Below are 19976 nucleotides of genomic sequence, written 5' to 3' on the forward strand. Positions count from 1 at the left end.
ATAGGTTTTCTACTTGGTAGGGTAGTACATTTCTCTGACACTAATACCAATTTTCTTAATACTGAGCTGTTTGCAGAAACATTGCAGAATGTGCTTGTGAAACTTTAAGGTCAAAGGATGTGAGTAGGTGATTTCATTTTAAGAAAGGGTCTCGCAGGACGCGGGTCTATGTGAGGAAACAGACGCGTCTACAAGACATTTCACTTGAAGCACTTATAACTGACACATAACCTCAGCCCACCTGCCCATAATGAGTGCAACCACTTGAAGGGTAACAGATCTTACCAAGATAGGAAAAAACTCTGAAGGCAGCCACCCTTCCCAGCTAACTCCAGTGGGAAGAGAGGACTGTCTTCAAAACTCTGAGGAGAGGCTGTGCATACGTTAGCAAATAGTTACGTTATGTTATGTTACATTAGGAGCACCACTAGAGTGGACCCAGAGAGTGAAAGAGTTGATGTGAGGACCAGCAGTCCAAGCCATACTATTTTTAGGAATTGTGATGCATGCTAAATATAGTGCTCCCATGGCTAAATTCTGCATAGGGGTTGCAGTACACTGGGTGCTCTCCTGAACTGCATTTCCCTGTATTGTTTCATCTGGGAATCATCTAGCTTTGGCACTCAAGGATTGTTAAACTGAGAAAGTATAACAGAAATTCACTTTCCTCCCTCAATGAAGTTTTGAAAATGAGGATGGAATGAATCCAGGTCACTGTGGAAAATTATGAATGTATTGTAATTCATTTACTGGTCAATATATTTATCTTCCTAAGATCATACTGACTATATGTCCTAATTTTTTTTTTTTCCATTATGAGCAATTTTGTTTTATTATGGGAATTTAACTGAGTAACTCAAGAAATAACTTTAATACTGCTGTCACATTACATATCAGACTTGAGAAACTTTCAGCCAGCCATCTATTCTCTGATCTGCTGAAGGGAATATTATCTAAATGGCTAAGTAACCACAAAAACAAACAAACAAATTAAAAAGAAAAAAAAAATTAAGGCAGCTAGAGTAAAAGAGTAAACTTGTACACAGTAAAGATGTAGCTATCCATGTTATTATTTTTCTTAATGTGTGTCAACTAAATGAACAACAATTAATTGCCAGCACTTTGCTCTTGAACATATTAGGCCATGTGGAAAATAATTTGTTATTTGCAATTCCCTTGCAGTTCTTCAGTTACTTATGACAATGTAATATTACATGAAGATACACCACTCAAAGAAGATTTCTGCATATAATTATTATACATCAGGCTGAAAATTTCACTAGTTAAGTTGCCTTTGTAAATTCTGTTAATGTACTCAGGAGAAATGGGCTGAAACTCATGTGGCACAGTAAATTTATCTACAGAGCAGGGGTCTTCATCCAAGCTAGTCATCCCATCACCTTCTGTTCCTCTGCAAGATACTTTCAGAAAATGAATCTTTTCTATATGTTATTGATATAAAGGCTAACTGCTCCTTTTTTGAAAGTATTTCCAGCTCTTTGTTCACATTAAATTTGTAATTTAGCTAGAGGTTTAAAGATAAAATACCCAAATAAAGATGAATATCAACTATAAATTTAGAAAATCAGTTCCTTATTATATCCCAGAATCTGAAAGAAGTCTGTCTATATTGTCCATTTTATAAGTTTAAAAAAAAAATATTATAGATGCTTTTTAATGTACATATTGATTATGTCATTAAGGACAAACAATGTGCATAGGTACATATGCATCCATGTGTCTGTGTTCTGTGTATGAGTCTGAGGACCTGAGTTAAAGAATGAATAGTATAGAGGAGTCCTTTCAGAAAATACACAACATATTTAACAAAAAGGTTTGTACTATTTGTTATACATCCACCTATAGCTTGGGAAGGAAAGTAAATATTAGGAGAGAAGGGAAGTAGCTTGATCACTATTTCTGAGAAATGCAGAGTAATTTGATTCCTCTAGTATTCATCATTCAGAATATTCCTAAGCCAGCATGTGAAGTGATCAAACATATTTGTCATCATGTTTTTAAGTCCTTTCCAAGACCATAACTTAAAATAGTCTGATTTATTTGTGTGCACTTGTGTTTATGGAATCTTCAGTGTCATACAAATATCAGATTCTTCTGTGAATGAAAGGAGTTTTTTTGTAAAAAAATCACATACCTTCCCTGAATATTCAATGTTTTTCAGTTATTTGCAGTAATTCTCCTATCTCCCCTTAGCACTGACAGGTTCTGGGAAGAGTAGAACATATAAGTTTAGTTTTTTAAAGACATGCCATGGCTTAACCTCAGCCACAGCCACTTGCTCCGTCCCCCGCAATGGGCTCAGAGAGCAAATCAGAAGGGTAAAAGCAAGAGAACTTGTGGGAATGAGATAAAACCAGCTTAATAGGTAAGGAAAGAGCTACATGCCAGAAAAGCAAAACCAAGGAATTAATTCTCTGGTTCCCATGGGCAGGCAGGTGCTCAGCCATCTCCAGGAGAGCAGGGCTCCATCATGGGTAACTGTGACTTGGGAAGCTGAACAGAATCAGTCCAAATGTCCCCCCCTCTCTTTTTTCTTTCTTCACTATATATTTCACTACTATATTTCATATAATTCTTCCAGATTTATATACTGGGCATGATGTCATATGGACATGTGTTAGCTGGGGTCATCTCTTCTGGCTGCGTCTCCTCCCAATTTCCCCAACATCCTTGTCACCATGGCAATACGAAAAGCAGAGAAGTCCTTGGCTCTGTGCAAGCCCTGCCCAGCAATAACAAAGACATCTCTGTATGATCAACACTGTTCCCAGCACAAATCCAAAACACAGCCCCATATGAGCCACAATGAAGAAAATTAACTCTACCTCAGCCAAAACCATAGGATAACAGTCCTTGTCCTATTCCTTAAACTGAAGCCTAGATGGGTAGAAATTTGTGAAAATTTAGATGAAAGCTTCTTAAAAAGCCCCCCTATCCATGTGTGTGAGTGGATGTGTGTATATACACTCATATTTAATATGAATATATAAAGAAATGCATAGACGTTCTATGTGCTTGCACATTTTATATAAAATATCCCTATAAAATCTTTCAGTTAGGAATTTGATGCATATATTGATCTGTTAAAAAACATTGTGGAATAATGGTACAGAAGATGCAGATGGTTGACACAAAGATAAAAACTGTCACACTATTTTTACAATCACTATTCTTCTCTTCAAAATGTGACTCAGGGCTTTATCTTCTGATTCTGCAATTAGGCAAACAAAGTGAATGAGTGGGCAATGAAGACATCAGGGTAAGTTCTCACCATCTGTGCTTTATGCAATGTATTCACTGTCATCTTGCTATTAAAGCTTCCCCAGATAATTTCCTGCAGTTAAGTTTTTATATTTTTTTTTCCAAGGTGTCACATTTCAAGGTTTTTTTCCCTTAAAAGAGAGTCCTGGTAAAGACATGCTGTAGATAAGTGGATATTTGAGATTAGAACTTGGAGGTGATCCAAAATGGGACAGTTAAATAAATAAAGACACCAGCTTCAAACAAATCTACTCTACCCAGAAATTCCTTCTTCAACTTCCTACGAAAAGAGCTACTTACCAAAAATTAAGAAATGCTAAGACTGAATTTAATTTAATAAAATTTGATAACTATATAATTTTAAAAGTATTACAAAGAAATGGAAAAAAGAAAGAAAATTGCTGATTAAACAGTTGTTTTCATTGCTATTAAAATTTATTTTTGCTATTTCCTAAATCCTATGAGAGAGTGGAAAAGAAAAGGTGGAAAGAGATTGTGAGAAGGGGTAAAAGTAATCTATATGTTACAGTGAAAGTAGCAGCATGTGTTTTATTTTTTCTGTCCTTTTTTTTGCATATGTATCTGCATTTTTCCCCCATTTAAAAAAAATAAGTTCTTCTACATCAGGATATGAGTGAAAATATTCAGAATTACATTATTGATAATCATAATTACATTGAAAATGATGCAAGTATATCAAAGCTTAGTTTTGTACTTGAAAAATATGTAGTTATGTGCAATCTTACAGGAGTAGTCCAGGAACATAAGAATATTTTTTTGTCAGAGGCAAAATTTTGCTGTAAAATCTCATATGTTCTCACCACATATATAAATATAAACAGCAGTCAAATTGCAAATCTATTAATTTTATGTATCACTGATACTCTGTTTGAAGTGTTTGAAGGTCATTATTTTTATTCTTTTGGTTTGCATATATTTGCATTTATTGACACATTTAAGGAATTATGATGTCAAAGATATTTCTTTTTTAAAAGGCAATTTCAGTCTCAGCTACGTATAAAACAAAGTTACAGAATCTGTAATTCTTTTCCTTTTTTACATCTGTGTTTCTTTTCTTCTATCTGTAATTCTTTTCCTTCCCTTGAAAAAGTTGTATCAAACAAGGTAACTCTTGAAAGAAAATGAGCATTGTCAGAAGTAGCAATTGACTTCATATTAGCTTTAATATTTTAAAGTTTTCAAGCAAGGGAAGGAACCCTGTTTTTCCCAGAGGTCTCTCTTTCCATTTAAGCAGTGATAAACAATCTAGATGAGTGTGCATAATTTCTTCAGGGAATTACCAGTAATAAGAAGACCAAATCTTCCACAAAAGAATAAGGTAAATTCCAGTGGAGTAAAATAAGTGCTAAAACCCAAATAAAGTGACAAATAAAATAAACAAACAAACAAACAAGCAAACAAACAAACAAATAAATAAATTGCAGAGCACAGTAGTATCTTAATTGGATACACATCTGAGGCAGGTCCTGAAAAACACAACTTTTGCAATTCTACTCTCCAGCCACTAAATTATACAAAAGATGAACTTAGATTTACTGTTGAGAATAATTTTAGCAACAGTTTCTGTAGTGTAGTTGATATAAATAATTCTAAAATTCTGAAAGATGATTAAATTAGATAACCCTTAAGGGATTGCATGACAGACTAGTGGGAGTCTGGTTCAAGGTGATAAGAATGATAATATTGTGGAAGAATTTAATGAGGGATTTTAAATTTCCTTGGAGTGGTTAGTAAATGGAGTAGCCTTTTAAATAATTTAAAACAGTAAAACAATAAGAAAAAATTGAGTTTAGTATTGTTCTGGAGATTTGGAGATTGATCTGGACTAGTTTACTAGGACATATTTTCCTGTAGACTAAAAATATTTGCCAATTTACCTTAAAAGAAGCTTTTAAACTAAGTATGACATTAAAGTGAGCTGGATCACTTAGCTGTCTCAGAGTCACTGTCAGCCAGCTCATGATTTGTCCCCATAAACACACTTACACATGATTTGAAAGATAATAATATTAAAAAGGTTTTTTTTTTTTTTTTTTATAGATAGATCTTTTTACAGGAGATTAAAAGCAGTATTGTGGTTGATATAACTATGTGATCAAGTCAGGTTAAGAAAGTAAGTTCTATGAGAATATATTGGGTTAGAACCTCATCAGATGTACAGCCAAGTTCATGTCAACAGGCAAGTTCATATTCCTCTAAAATATTGATTCCTTTATGCTGTTGCTTGATGGGTCAAATAGTTGTGATACTCTGTTGGATCTGTTACAAAGAAAGAATATCCCACTACAGATATGAAGGCTGAAGGCAGCCTTGGCAGCAGTATTACCATGAGTTTAGGGAGATTAAAATCCTGGAAGAGAGAAAAATCAATAGTATAGCCACAGCCCTGGATTTCAGGAGAGTAAAATTCAGCTTGCTTTTGGAATTTCCATTGGAAAACTGAACTGGAGAGAAAGTTGAGAAAATTCAGCGGACAGTTAGCTTGGATGAACAGTGAACTCTCTACTGGGTTCAGCCACCAAAAAAACCCCTAACCAATCCTTAATATAAACCAGAGGCAAGAAGAGTTTGATACATGCAGTACAGGATGAAATGCCATAAAATGGAATAATTGTGAGATTTATAAGTGCATTTGTTTGGACATCTCTGGATGCTTTTGTTCCTACTGGCAAAATGCATTAAAAGTCTACAGAAATAAATTCTTACACTCCAGAACAGGCAGATAATGATGAGCATTGTTAGAGGTATAATTTGATTTTAATCTAAAAAGACTGAGATATATAAAACACAGTTTAGTCAGAATTTCACATGGAAAGATGAGTTGAGCTCAATAATACCTTCTGATGTTCCCAGGTGATTGAGTGGTTCTGAACAGCTATGTAAAAAATATTCACCTCAAAATTCATTTTGCATTAAAATTGTGCATTATGTAAAACAGTTTTTCTTTGCTTCTAGGTACAAGCTATATGTTTTGCTTTTCCTTGACTTAAAGAGATAAATTGTTAACTGAGGATTCTGAGCAGCATGAGCAGAAATAGCTTTTAGTATTTCAGTGTGTAGAGTCTTTAGGTGTCATGGTTTTGGCCATATATCTTCCATTTAAAACAGGAAGACATAAATATTTATTAAAACAAATTCTTTCCAATCATGCATAGATGAATACAATTTGTGCAAACATACACTCTGGGGTACACTGGGAAAGTGGGAAGTCTGGGACTAAGATTAAAAATTAGCTTTCTGTTATTGTTTAATGAAAATTAATGAAAAATAACAACAAAATAGTTTTTCTATTTAAAAAGATTACCTACAATATGCTAAATGAAAGTTCTAAATTTTGTTTCTAAACTAATTTTAAATGGTAATTCTCATCAAGTTAATTTAGAGATTGAATAAATTTCAGGCAACCTCAGAAACGAAAAATGATTTTATGTAAATTAATAAAAATAAAAAAATATCAGTCAAGATTATTTTGTTAAAGCTATCTCATAGAGACAATGTATGAGCTTGTTCAAAACTTAAAATGGATTATTCCTCTTGTAATGCAAAATTGATAAAATCCGAAGGTTATTAGCATATGCTTAGGATGAACAGTATAAAAATAAGTGAAGAATGATGTTTCTACTGTCATTACATTTGGAAATTATTGTTCTAAGGATTTTTTTGCATATAGATTTCATTTGGACTTACTGTTGTTGAAGTCCCCTAATAAATCTGCCCCCTGTGGCTTCTGGTCTTGTTTTAATTCCATTATAGTTTTGCTCTCTATACAGACAATTAAATTTTACAATTTAATTATGTTGAATATGAAGAAAGACCTTCGTATCTTTCATTTTATATTTTTATTTAGACACCCATTAAATAAATTTATCTCTTTCCTTAAGTGATATTAATTCATTTGGCTGACAATATTTTATCTGTGTAGTTGGAACATTTTCCTCCATTGTTTTTTGTATTCACTGACATTGGATTTCATTTTCACTGTGCACTGTGTCAATATAGTGGGATTTTTGTTTAAAGTTCTCTCTAATCATATATCTTGACCAACTCAACATTACCAGCAAACTTAGTGGTCTTATTATTCATTGTTTTCTAGAATATTTACAAATATACTGAGCCACACTGTTCTCAAATAGCAACATATGTAAATTTCATTGAGAGTGAAAAGTTTCCTTTTGTTCAAACCTTCTATTTACTATAAAGTACTGAGTGATCATCTTTCTACATAACCTCCTCTTTGCCTCATTTTGTTTTTCTTTAAAAGCCTTTGGAGATGAAGACCATTGTCAGGCTTTTGAAATTTGACTGCTTTATGACTAGATGACATGGATAAATACGCGACTTGATTTCTTTAAAAGCTCCCATAGGTGTTTGAGGCAAGAATATCTGACACAAAATATTTGTAGTTTTTTACCCCTTTATACATTGCATATAGTTATATGTCTATGAATTTGATCTTTAATCAAATGCAGTTTGACCTCCTGTAGTTTCTCCTTCACAGATAAAGCCCTTTTTCAAATATGTGCTATTAAATGCAATAATTTTCCCTTTCTGCCGAGGCTGGTTTAAATAGATAGGATGTTGACATTCATATTTTAGTCCTTTCAGTGCCTTACTTAGGTAAATGGCATTCATCCAAGTTAATTCTATTAATTTATACTAAAGCCCCTGCTACCTAGATTTGATTTGGAATTATCCATCTGGTTCATCCATATAAATAATGCCTTCAGTATGAGAATATTCCACAATATTGTGAAAGAAAGAATGTAATCCTTTTGGTCTGGATTTACCTTCCTAGGATATTCCTATTACACCTCATCTAGTGACTGCACCCACTCATTGGAAGATTTCCTGATTTTGAAGCACTTAAGAGTTTTTTCATACCCTGTTGGCAGAGCTTTTCTCAAATATTTCTTGAAATGTCTTACTATGATCCTGTATTTAACTTCCTAGGTATGTGAGCTGGCACAGGCAGGTTGCAGGAAAAACCTTGAAACCACAGATGAATTGCAACAAGAAAATTTATTTTCATTACCTCACCAGCTGGGGGATCCCCAGAACTGTACCCAGGGAGTGGCACACAAGTGAAATCACCTTTTAGATCATAAACTGTCTTAGTTTATAGGGCATCCTGGAAATTTAAGGTATTTTTTTTCTGCTTAATCAACTTAGTGGGTTTTGCAGTGGGGACAACAGCCTAATTGTGCTGATTTGCTGGTTTCAGGACAATTCAGGGTTTTCTTGGTTTTGTTGATTTCCTACAGGAGATTTCAAGTCTCCATAAGAACCTGTCATACAGAGACTTCATCAAGTTATTTTGAGTCTGCTCACAGTCCCTTGCCTTGACTTATTTCCTATATCAAGCTCCTCTGACTGTTATCCTCACTGCTCACTCTGATCCCTCATATGTTTAGTTTAAAGTTTGCCCTGATCCCATTAGCAAAGCTCCCTTTACCTCAATGTGAAAAGCATATCCTGTCTCTCACTAGCACTCCTTATGCTTCTAAGAGGAATCCATGCTTATACATTCTGAAGTGATACCTGCACCATCAGCTGTACCAGTAGCTGTTAATTTGCAGGATAGATTCAGCCCTGTCTGGAATTTTCCCCTCCACTTGTCTCCTGGTGCAAGAAATCAAAAGCTTCCAAGAACATCCATCCTCGGAGTATCATTCTTCCGCTTGATCAAGCATAGCCTCTTGCTATCCTTACTCTCTTTGCACTGAGCTGTTCAAGTTCTTGGGTGTCTGTGAAGACTCTGCCAAGCTCCTGTTGCTACACAGCCTGCTCAACTCCTCCCGTAGTTCCTCCACCTGGTGCCCTGACCCTGGGCCACAGGCTGGCTTGCTCAGGCACAGATAACTTCGCCCCAGCCACTGGGAAGCCCAGAGAAGAAGTCAGGCAATGTAACAGAATCGTGTGAGTGGAGTCCACAATTAGACAAAAGACAGAAAGCATTCATGTCATATCTTTTGTTTCCTACTTTCTTTGTTATTGTACTTAATCTAGTTAATTTCCCTTATTCTACCATAAATATGACATGGAGTTTCCTTTCTGGAATGGTACAGTCAGAAAGCATCTCGCCAAATGTTCCACTTTCCATAAGTGATCATATTTGCTAGCATTTATGAAGACTTTTATTTCAAAATATTCAGTGCTGCAGAGAAAACAGGTGCAAACAAAACTTGCATATTTATATTGAAAAATATTGCCAAATTGAATATTTAAAAAAAATTTTGTTTCAACTTGGTGGTAAATCAACAAATGCATTCTAATGGACTCACGTATTAAAAAAGGGATCAGTTAAGTTCTTGATTTTAAAATGTTTCTCTTTAGAACTGAGTAATACTGGACTCTTTTCTGTAACTGGAATTTTGATAGGCTAATTCTCCAGAATGCCTCACTGAGCACCATAGAGGGGCCTTTGTCACTCGGTCACAACCTGGAACCGTGAGTTATGTTTTCATTTTATTTCTCTCCAGTGAGATGACATGTAATGTATCTCATATCATTAAATCTTAGCAACATGTCTTTAGTATCCAAGATAATTTACTGTTTAGAAAAGGAAATTAAACTCCAGCCAATAGTAAAAGAAGTGAGTACTTGAAATAAAACTGCCTAGACCATCCAGAAATTGAATTGTCCATGTAGGAATTTAACAAAGATGTCCATTGTCTTGTGGAAACTGTCAGTAGAGCATACAGTAATTCAAGCATCAATTTTATTTTATTTTCTGCTATGAATAGGGGAAGCTATCACAGAGTACAGGGAAAGCACATTACCAAGTATGAATTTTTTTAAAAAAACCCCAAATCCAAAAAACCCACACAGTCCTGTCTATAGATTTATTTGCCTTTAGGGTTTTTTCCTCAAGATTAATTAATGAGTAGTTCTTGGCAAGAGAAATATGAAAATAAACTGACTTTGAAACGGTATTTTACTCCTTTACTATCATAACTGTTATATTTTAATTTATTGATAGGAGATATTATAATGATTATATATGCAGAATGCAAATCTAATAAATTTTTTAGTCAAATGGCAGGTATCCTGGAGGCAAAATGCTTATCATGCATATACTGTAAAATATGTGTTTGCTTCAGTCTTTTGGGATTTCTCAGTTCAACCCAGCTGAAAAAGGTAATAGGAATTTCATTTCACAGCTGTCACAGGGGAGTAAAGAATATGGCTGACTGAATGATATTTACATAGAGTTTTGGTTTTGTATGCTACAAGTCTTTGAACTTATCAAGTGAAAGCTTAATCAAGGACTTAAAAAATGTTTGTTAAGACATGTTCAGATGCTATTGCATTTGAAAAGACAGTTGCAAAGAGAATCTCAAGTATATTAAATTCAAGACTTCTTGCTGAGATTAAAAATGAAGAACCTTAAAAAAATGTAGATGATCATAGTGAAAAATTAATTTACAAGACTTCTAAGCTCTTTGACTACTCATATATCAGAACAGCTTTGAAATGTTTAGTATTTTTAATTACGTGTGTCAGATGCTTTGCATTTCAGAAATAAACATTTTAGCTTATAATGAGATAAGGTTTTATACTTACATTGCAGAAAATTTTTAGGTTTTTATTTAAATGTGCAGGGGAATTCAGCTGGAGGGGAGGCTCATACTGTTGTCAATAAACAAATCTGTATGAAAAAAGACCATCAAAGTTGGGAGGAAATGTTAACATGGAGAAGGACTGGAATATCATATAGGAAGCAGCAACTGACCTTGAAGATACTGAAGTATGGCAACATGCAAGGATACACTGACACGGACAAATATCAAATTAATTTCAGCTATAAGATGGCAACTTATCTCTTGTGGCAAATAAAGAAGAAGATACGTAGATCACATTATTAATTGCAATAGAAATCAGATTTGAGAGGAAATGTGATTGTCAAAAGATCCAGATGAAGTATATCCAACAGAAAAAGTGAAGATAGTGAGACTGTTTCCATAAAATACTGGGATGCAATAAATGCAGTAAAAGTTATCTGAAATTAAGCAGTTACAAAGATGGAGAATGAGAAGAATGAAGATTATATAAATCAAAGAAAACTATAGAAATTATCCATTTCTATGTTAATAGATAAGAGAAGTTATTAGATAAGAAAGATAAACAATTATAAAAAAGAAAGTGAAAATTTGTAGAACTATCATGACACAAAACATGTACTAAGCCATCTGCTAGAAGAAAGTATTTTCAAAAGGTTCTGAGCAGCACTTCTATTTTTATACTGTTTAGCTTTTGTAGACATACTTTCCCTTCATTTATCCAAACTACATTCTTGGCTTTAATAGCTATCAGGAGGTCTTAATTAAACATCTAGCTGATATTTTTAATATAAATCTAATATATCATTTACAACAAAATTGTGTGTCAAGTGAGTTTTTTGCTCTACTTCTTTTGTTCCAGTGACCACTGGGCTTTGACAGAGCAAAGTATAGAGTCTGCCTTGACTAATGTCTTGTATGTAGTGCATTCCAAAACAACAGACTACATACTTGCAAAGGGGATAGCAACGTTTTCTACAGGCTGAGACTATTGGCACTAAGTCGAATTATTCTATTTCTCAGGTTGCACCTTGCTCTGACTACTGTCACGTACATGTATCAATGGTCTCCACAGATGACCTTCTTAAGGTAGCCTTATCTAGACAGCTGAAATAACAACTTGCCTTTCTCATGTTCCCTTTGCGAAAAGACGACAGTGTGAGAAAAAAATCATAGTTCTGCCCTTCCCTTCTTCTTTTAGCAATCCAGCTACTCCCTTACCATCTGATTAAAAAATAATATTTAGAGGGGTAATAAGGTACCATTTATCCCATCATACTACATCTACATATACGCACATGCACACATACATACAGTTGTGTGCGAGCACATGCACACAGGGAAACAAAACCTCCAAGCTTCAGATCATAGGTCAGCCACTAATTAGAGAAAAAATAAGGAAACATTTCTCTCTGTATAGCACATCAGAAGTTTCCTTCAGAAACTTTTCAGTATGAAGTCTGTGAACTTGCTACAGTCAGGGTTAGGACAACCGACCCTGGATGCTCCGATACAGTGTGACAATACTTGAATTTTAATGCCACCCAGTTTGAGGCAAACCATAAAATACAATCTGAGCTAGAATCCTTTAATGCAACTGCCCTTGAAGTAGGAGGACAGCAACATGGCAAGCAATCTGTTACAAGCCTTTATACCTAACAAACAGAGATACTCAATTGTCACTTAATGAATAAAAGAGTGTCTTTCCTTAACTTTTTAATTAACATATTTCTCAGAAGCTTCTTACAGTGAGACAGATTCAAAAGAATTCATAACATTTCACAGTTACTCAACTTTTTCCTCTTTCTTAAACTTGTTCTTCTTTCTTATGTTTTAGAACAGCTTGAGATTGGAAGGTCTTTTAAATTATTAGTTTTATCCCTTTTGTTATATGTCTGAAATCACCAAAAACACAGCTTTTTTCTTTCTCTGGTATCTGCAGGATGATAGTTACAACTAAACACTACAGTTCATGCTGCTACTACACTTCAGGAATTATTTGGTATCAACGATGTATTAGTCTGTGGAGAGGTAATTTTATAAATCACAGATGCACTTTTTCTTCTTCATGTTTTGGCATCCACATTCTCCTCTGCACTGAAACAACTATGATAAAACTGAAGACGATGTTGGTTATTCAAATACTTACCATGTCTTACAGATCTGAAAAGCAAGAAAATTCATTTTCTGTAATCCATAGAGACACTGAATGATACTTGATGCACTTGATGTAGTGCAAGGTTGGCACAATACTTGAAATTAAGCACTTAATGGAAAATACTCATCACTAATCCTCTGGAAAGTTCCAGTTATTCACCTTTTGTAGATTGTGGTTATTATCGAAATACATTAGGATAAAGAACCACAAATTGTAAAACCAGATTTTCAGGCTGTACATGATCTGAGTAGTACCTTCCCACAGAAGTGATCTCATTAAATTCTGTGAGACTGCAGCTTAGTATTCAAACAAAAAATGAAACAGTTTTTATTTGAAACATAGCTTGAAAGGACATCTTTTGTCAAAGAAGACAATTTCCAGAATGGTTTAGTGAAAGCTAAAGAAAGGTTTAAACATCCTGTATGCAACATCTTCAGATTAAACCAAATAAGCTATATGTAAAATATAACCTGTGCCACCTGTGCAATAACATACCATGTATCCATTAATTATATACTGGCTATTTCCACTCAAGTTTTCTGTACCTGAACTAAGTGAGAGTCATTCTTACCTACATTTTTACTTGTGTCTCATACAAGCAAATAGAAGTAAATAAAACATTTTTCAAGCTATACCTTCCTGATAAGTTGTATTTGTTTCATAGAAGGTACAGTATTTCTCTGAGATATTTTGGATTTTCATTACTCTCATTAACAAAATAAAATGAAAATAAGTAGGAAAACCTTCAAAATACTTATCCTAACATACTCTACATTCTTAATTTATTTTAATGTTTCTAACAAAAGTGATGTGGGAATGGCAGATAGATTAGACAAATAATGTCCATAGTGTTCACATGATGCACTGGAAAGTTTCACTAACTGTATAGAAGACTGTGGGGATTTTATATCATAGCTTGAGTATATTTTCACTTTTTTTCTCTTTTAAAATTTATCTTAATAAAAACTTATCCTTCTGATGTAGTGGAAAATAGGTTCAATTTGTATTCATGCAGTAAATGTTGACAGAAGATTTCTTGGATTTTCTAGGATTGTAATAAATGTAACCATTTATATTTCAGTATAATTTCACTTGATAAGAAAGAAAATATTACAATGGTGTTGAAAGAAATGACAAGAGAATGGGCTTATCAGATTATTGCTTTTTTCCTGTCATATGTAAATATAAGACAAAGGTTTGTCAAAAATGTTTGAGAGGAGTTGAATGTATTTTGCTGACCTTCCCTAGGCTGTACAGGTTAGTTTAGGGGGTTTTTAAATGGAGAATTTTATCTGGAAAAATGTAAGGTGCCAGATCCTGAGTACCTAAAATTATAAAACTGTTCTGAGCAGACTTTTACCATTTTGCCAACCAATGTCCATACTGTGATTCAGATGTTCAGCCTTTGGCTTTACAGTGTCTGAGTGGGGTTTCACTTTTCATGGACAGAAGGTAATGAGCACTTCATCTTATTCTAAAGACTATGCTCAGAACGGATCCATTATTCCTTGGAAATGTCTGCTTCTGCAGCCCAGAATGGCTAAGGGAGAAGTAGGCATTCACATTACAGACACCTTAAATTAGACTTGCCTTAGTGAGCATGGCAGTCACTAAGCAATGGCAATCCTACCTATTCTACCTCTCTGAGTGAACAATAACCAGGCTGTAAGGGTGTCCTACTGCTAACCTAGCCTTAAAAATGGCCTCTTTTGTCAGAAGCCTGCTTTATTTCCAGGGAAGATATATGAAAGGAAGCGAGAAAGATTTAACCATGCTTCCAAGGAGAAATCATTAAATGTCTAACTCAAGGTATTATTGAGGGACTTTTTATTATTATTGTTGTATGTGTATCTCATATCTTTTGTAGTATTTTATATTTATGTATTGTATTATATTTGTACTTTGAGAACTTAAACAAAGATAGTGAATTATCATAAGTTCCAGGACAAGTAGAGCTGAAGCTAAAGCAATCTAAAATCTTTGTGTTGAGCAGCACTTGAATCTCCTCTGAGCCCTGTGCTGTTCTGCAAACCCTGCTTTTGTGTGTTCACAGTCTGAAATAATAAAGAGGGTTTTTTCTTCATCCAAAGGATAGAATTCCTTTTAATGTGAAATTGCAGATGTATGTTGCATGTCATTTAGAATGGTTTGGAGTGCTTCAGGGTACATTTAAAAATATATTTGAAAGCCTGCATGGGGTGGTAGTGACAGTGTATTTGATGCAGCCTTCTGGATAAGGATTTTGGCTCCACTGTCTCTTAAACTATACCTAAATAATGGCTTTGAAGAATTGTTTGGAACAGACAGAAGAGACAGCTTGCAATGATGTAACATAGATTATCAGAATCCAGTGGAATTTCCCTGTTTTTCTTTTATTTAGTCCTGTGGACTCCTTGAAATATAATCTATTTACTTCAAACTTTGTTTCCCCCTTCATTGTTTGCGTCTAATTGCAGTTATTCTTCAAGGTCTGTTCCCCACTGATTCCTGAGACAAGAGTATGGCAGCTATTTCTTTTAATTCACTTAAACAGTTTAGGTATGATGAGCCTTGGTGAAAACCTGGTTTAGTATTACCATTTTACTTTGGATACTCTATATATCTTTTCTTTTATCCCTTCCCTTTTGAATTTAAATATCTCCAAATTTCAACTGAAGAAGGATGTTAGCTCTTGATATGTGTGACCTATAATTCAACAGAACGCATATCATGTGCATCTTTCACTACTAATATTGTAGGTTGTTACACAAACTGAATTCCAAGGCTCCCTTGCCATGTTCATATCAAAGATGGATCACGAAGCACCTCTGACTTAGTACTTTACTAAATTATGTATTATTTGGAGAGAAAATGTTTTGCAGGGGATGAGGGCCTGCAGGATGATGTAGATCTCTACAGGAGTAACTAAAGACACAAAATGCTCTGAAGAATCCCTTTGTCTGTATCTAATTCTGCCTCTACAAACTTATAGCTGGGTCTTTAAAAGTTGATAATTTCAATTCGTCTTCATGTACATTGCTAAGGAAATGTGATAACTTACAGAAAGAATCTTAAGTGGTCTCTACAGTTTCTCCAACTATCTCTCAAAGGTAAATTAAAGGAAGTGAAGCAATTTTATTTTAGTTACTTGTTTTTATTTTCATTCTTTGTAAAAAAAAAAACAGAACCAAACAAACATAATTTTGGATGTCATCTTAGTCTCTTGTGGCTCCTTCTGTGCTTACTACCAGTAAACTACCAGGGATCATTAAGTTCCTCCCACGCTCCCACCTGCAGAAGAATTAAGTTTTGGAATAGGAGAATGTGAGATACAGTAAGTATAATATGACTGTCATTCATTTGAGCCTAAAATAGGTAAACAAAGAGACTCTCTAAAATGATCAGCCTTTCCAACCGTCCCTTTAAGACAACTCCTTCTCATTGGGCTTCTACACAGGTGTCAAACCAGCTACATTGCCAACAAGTATTTTTATCTTTACCTTTACTTGACATACACTCTCCAATGATTGTGAAATACCAAACTTAATCAAATACCTAACAAAATCTTGGTCTTTTACTTGACTTCTAGTCTATGCCTTTCATCATTGCAAGGAGATTATGCATCCTGTGGGTTTAGGTTTTGGGTTGTTTGGTTTTGTTATATTTTAACTGGAAGAGAAACTATTTGTATTTCTAGCTAAGTCCCCTTGTACAGGAAGCCTAAACAAATTTCAATTAAATGCAACAACTCTGTTTTTGTTAAAATCCTAGAATGCAAGCAGTGAAGTAACTAATCAAATTTTCAGATATATATGCTGTGTTCAGCTTTAAATGAGGGCCGATACTTTGTGATATAAGTAACAAAATTATACACTTGATTGCATTAACTTACGGATCAAGCTAAACTGAACCATAAAATTTCACTAATATTCACAGGGTAAACATAATCAAACAGAAAAACCTGTTAGCACTGACTCTAGGTATTGGCTATATCAGAGTATACTTAAAACGACAAGTCATGAAATCACAGTTAAGAGATAGATGCTTAAACTGTGATTGTTTAGGTAGAATTTAAGACTCTTTTCATCATTAAAATGACTGGTTGTATTTCCAATATAATTAAGTGTTGGGGTGCTTTTTTCTGTAAATCCTTCCTCCAAGATGGTACAGCTGCACTAATTAAAGAAAAGTAGTCCGACACTAAGAGAAGAATTCACTGTGATATTCATTAAATGCAGATCATATAATTATTCAAGAGCAGTTTTTAAAAATATTGAGAAACATAGTGGTTTTGAGAAGAAAGAAAGAGAGAGTGAGAGACATGAAAATTTAAAATTGTGTTTCTCACAGACTACCTAGAAGAGTGATCACAGTGAATCACCACAGGGAGGGGGAAGAGGGGTCAGGGAGGATAAATATTTTTAAAAGGTAAATAATTTTATCAAATAATCAATATAATGTATTATTTTGCAGATATTTTTAAATTTCCAGATATAAATTATGTAAATTTAATACATTTTAAATCAGTTTCTTTGAAGGTAAATTTCCAGGAAAAAGTAATTTTTTTTCCTGATGTTGGTAGAAATGACTGTCAGTGACAGTACAGTTTCCATTATATTATATGATTTGTAATGAACGTCTTAGTCCTTAGATAATCATCAATTAAAAATGATTAATTTAAAGAGTGTAAACATTATATATCAAGAAGTCAAAAATGACTAAATTCCTTGAAGCTGAGAAAATGAAGAAGAAATGGCTTATGAAGAAAATATTATGTTTAACAAAATCATGATATTTTAGTTTATTGAGGGATTGTGTTAAAATTTATAGCATGTGCATGGATTATCTTATTTGTACGGGTGTTGGGGAAAAGTTTTATGGATTTGGGGTCATGAAATAAACACATCATCATTGCCTAATGTAAGCACTGAATTTTTCAGTAAACACCTGACACAAAGTTGTTTCCTATGGTTTGATCTTTCAGGTAGCTGCTTTGTTTAAGTGATAAGATAAACTGTCAAAATAAATACTTTAAATAAAGAAACAAGTTAAGTGACAACAATATAGAAATAAATATTTCTTGACTTTTGTAACTAATTGACAAATAAGTAATTTAAGTTCTCAGCTATTGTTAGAATTGAGAGAATTTGGGTTAGTTACAAATATACATGACTCTTTGCTATTGCTGTTCTTTGGCTAGACAAGGGAAGAAAAACACCAGAAGAGAACTTCTGATAAATATTTGAGGTGAAATACAATCCTTTGTATGTGTACTATTGTTTCTTTGAACATCTAAATGTCCACAGAGGGAAAGCACAAAAAGGTTTTGAACCTGCCCAACAGATCATGTTTGATTTGAATCTATGTACGAATAAGTCTTTGAATATTCTATTTCTACCCTCTAATTAGCTGGATGTAGTGAAAACATTGAGAAATTCACAATTTAATTTATTATTATAAAATTTCAGAAATCAGCAAAGCTGAAGTTAGCAATATCTGTGAGCTATAGAACATTATAAAAGCTAAGTCCATGGAATAGACAGAAGGTCATTTTGTTCTAAGTGACAGTAGAAATTTAGATGAGACATCAAGTTATCATCCTAAAGAACAGTGGTACTTTTGTCATAACTGCTTTTTAAAATAGCTCTAGAAAGTATCCTTTATTTAATAGTACTGCACTATTCATCTTCCCTGCAGTGACTGAGTGATGACCCTTGCAAATGTAGTAATTAAACTTTTGAGCTGAAAAAAGGGCCTCTGACAGTCTCAAAAGAAGAATTACAAATTAGAACTCTGACAGACCAACCCTCTGAAAAAAAGGAGTCTGTTTCCCATAGGCATTTTAACTCCAATCGTGACAGATAGAGTCAGGTGTGGTGAAAAACCCCCTCCAAACAAGTTCAACATACTAGATCATGGATTTTAGGCTGGTATATATCTGCATTTTCTATCACTAATCATCCAAGGTGCAGTACAGATGAAACCACATCTGTACCAATTCATCCGTCAGCTTTCTGCAGAGAGGGTCTCATCTGACTATTACATATCCATTCAAGACTAAAGCTTAAGCTATATTTTAGATGCTTAAATTAGAATTTCTGTCCTGGGATATAAAAAAATAGTTTGAGGCAGAGCTTGGCTCCCCATAAACCTATCTTACCACACTTTTTTGCTTACCATTTATTAGCTATTGTTGTCACAATCTTTGAAAACAAAATGTATTAAAAAAAATAATTAAATTCAACTTTACGTAAAGGCTTCAACTCAACAGCCTTTTTAAGCTAGGTAACAGTAATGGACAATTAAATGATAATTAGGTAATAACTTTTGATGAGGTGAAATTATAATTAATGAATTTTAAATTAAAGTATTGACCTTGAGTGACAATAAAGCACACTAGAACTAGCAGTTAATTGAAGGTAAAAGTTAATGTATTATACTACAGATTTTCAAAACACTGTGGACTTCAGGGTGGTGATTTTCCTCCTTTGACATGGGCTTGCTTCTCCATCTTTTACCTTTAAGAGGGGGACAAATATATTCTCATAGATTCAGATGTAGCAGTTAAAAAAATTGTTGTTCATCTATCAAATAGTTTGTATTGAAATGGTCTGGGAATGTTCATTCTGAACGATGAAACCCTACAGGTAAATGACAGCATTGAGTAACATACAGTGGCTTCAAGAGCTTTTCTTTCTAGATCCAAGTCAGAGCAACAATGATTTACATAGCTTTATCCTGGTGACTTTCATGCTCTTACCAAGGTCAACACATATTGACCCTCATGACACACAGGAAAACTTTCAAATAAGTAAAATACTAGGAATTAAAAAACCTGTCATAACCCAAAATTTATTGCACATATGTTAAGATGATTTTCTCCAATCCGTGTCTGTAAAGTGTGTGAAACATGGTTAGCAGGTGGAAGTAGGAAATTTTCACCCTATGCTCCTGTTACACCTCACCTGGAGTGCTGC

Source organism: Pseudopodoces humilis, chromosome 2 (assembly GCF_049639895.1).
Source record: "Pseudopodoces humilis isolate 2021_Gansu_Grassland_sample_001 chromosome 2, ASM4963989v1, whole genome shotgun sequence".
Taxonomy (NCBI): domain Eukaryota; kingdom Metazoa; phylum Chordata; class Aves; order Passeriformes; family Paridae; genus Pseudopodoces; species Pseudopodoces humilis.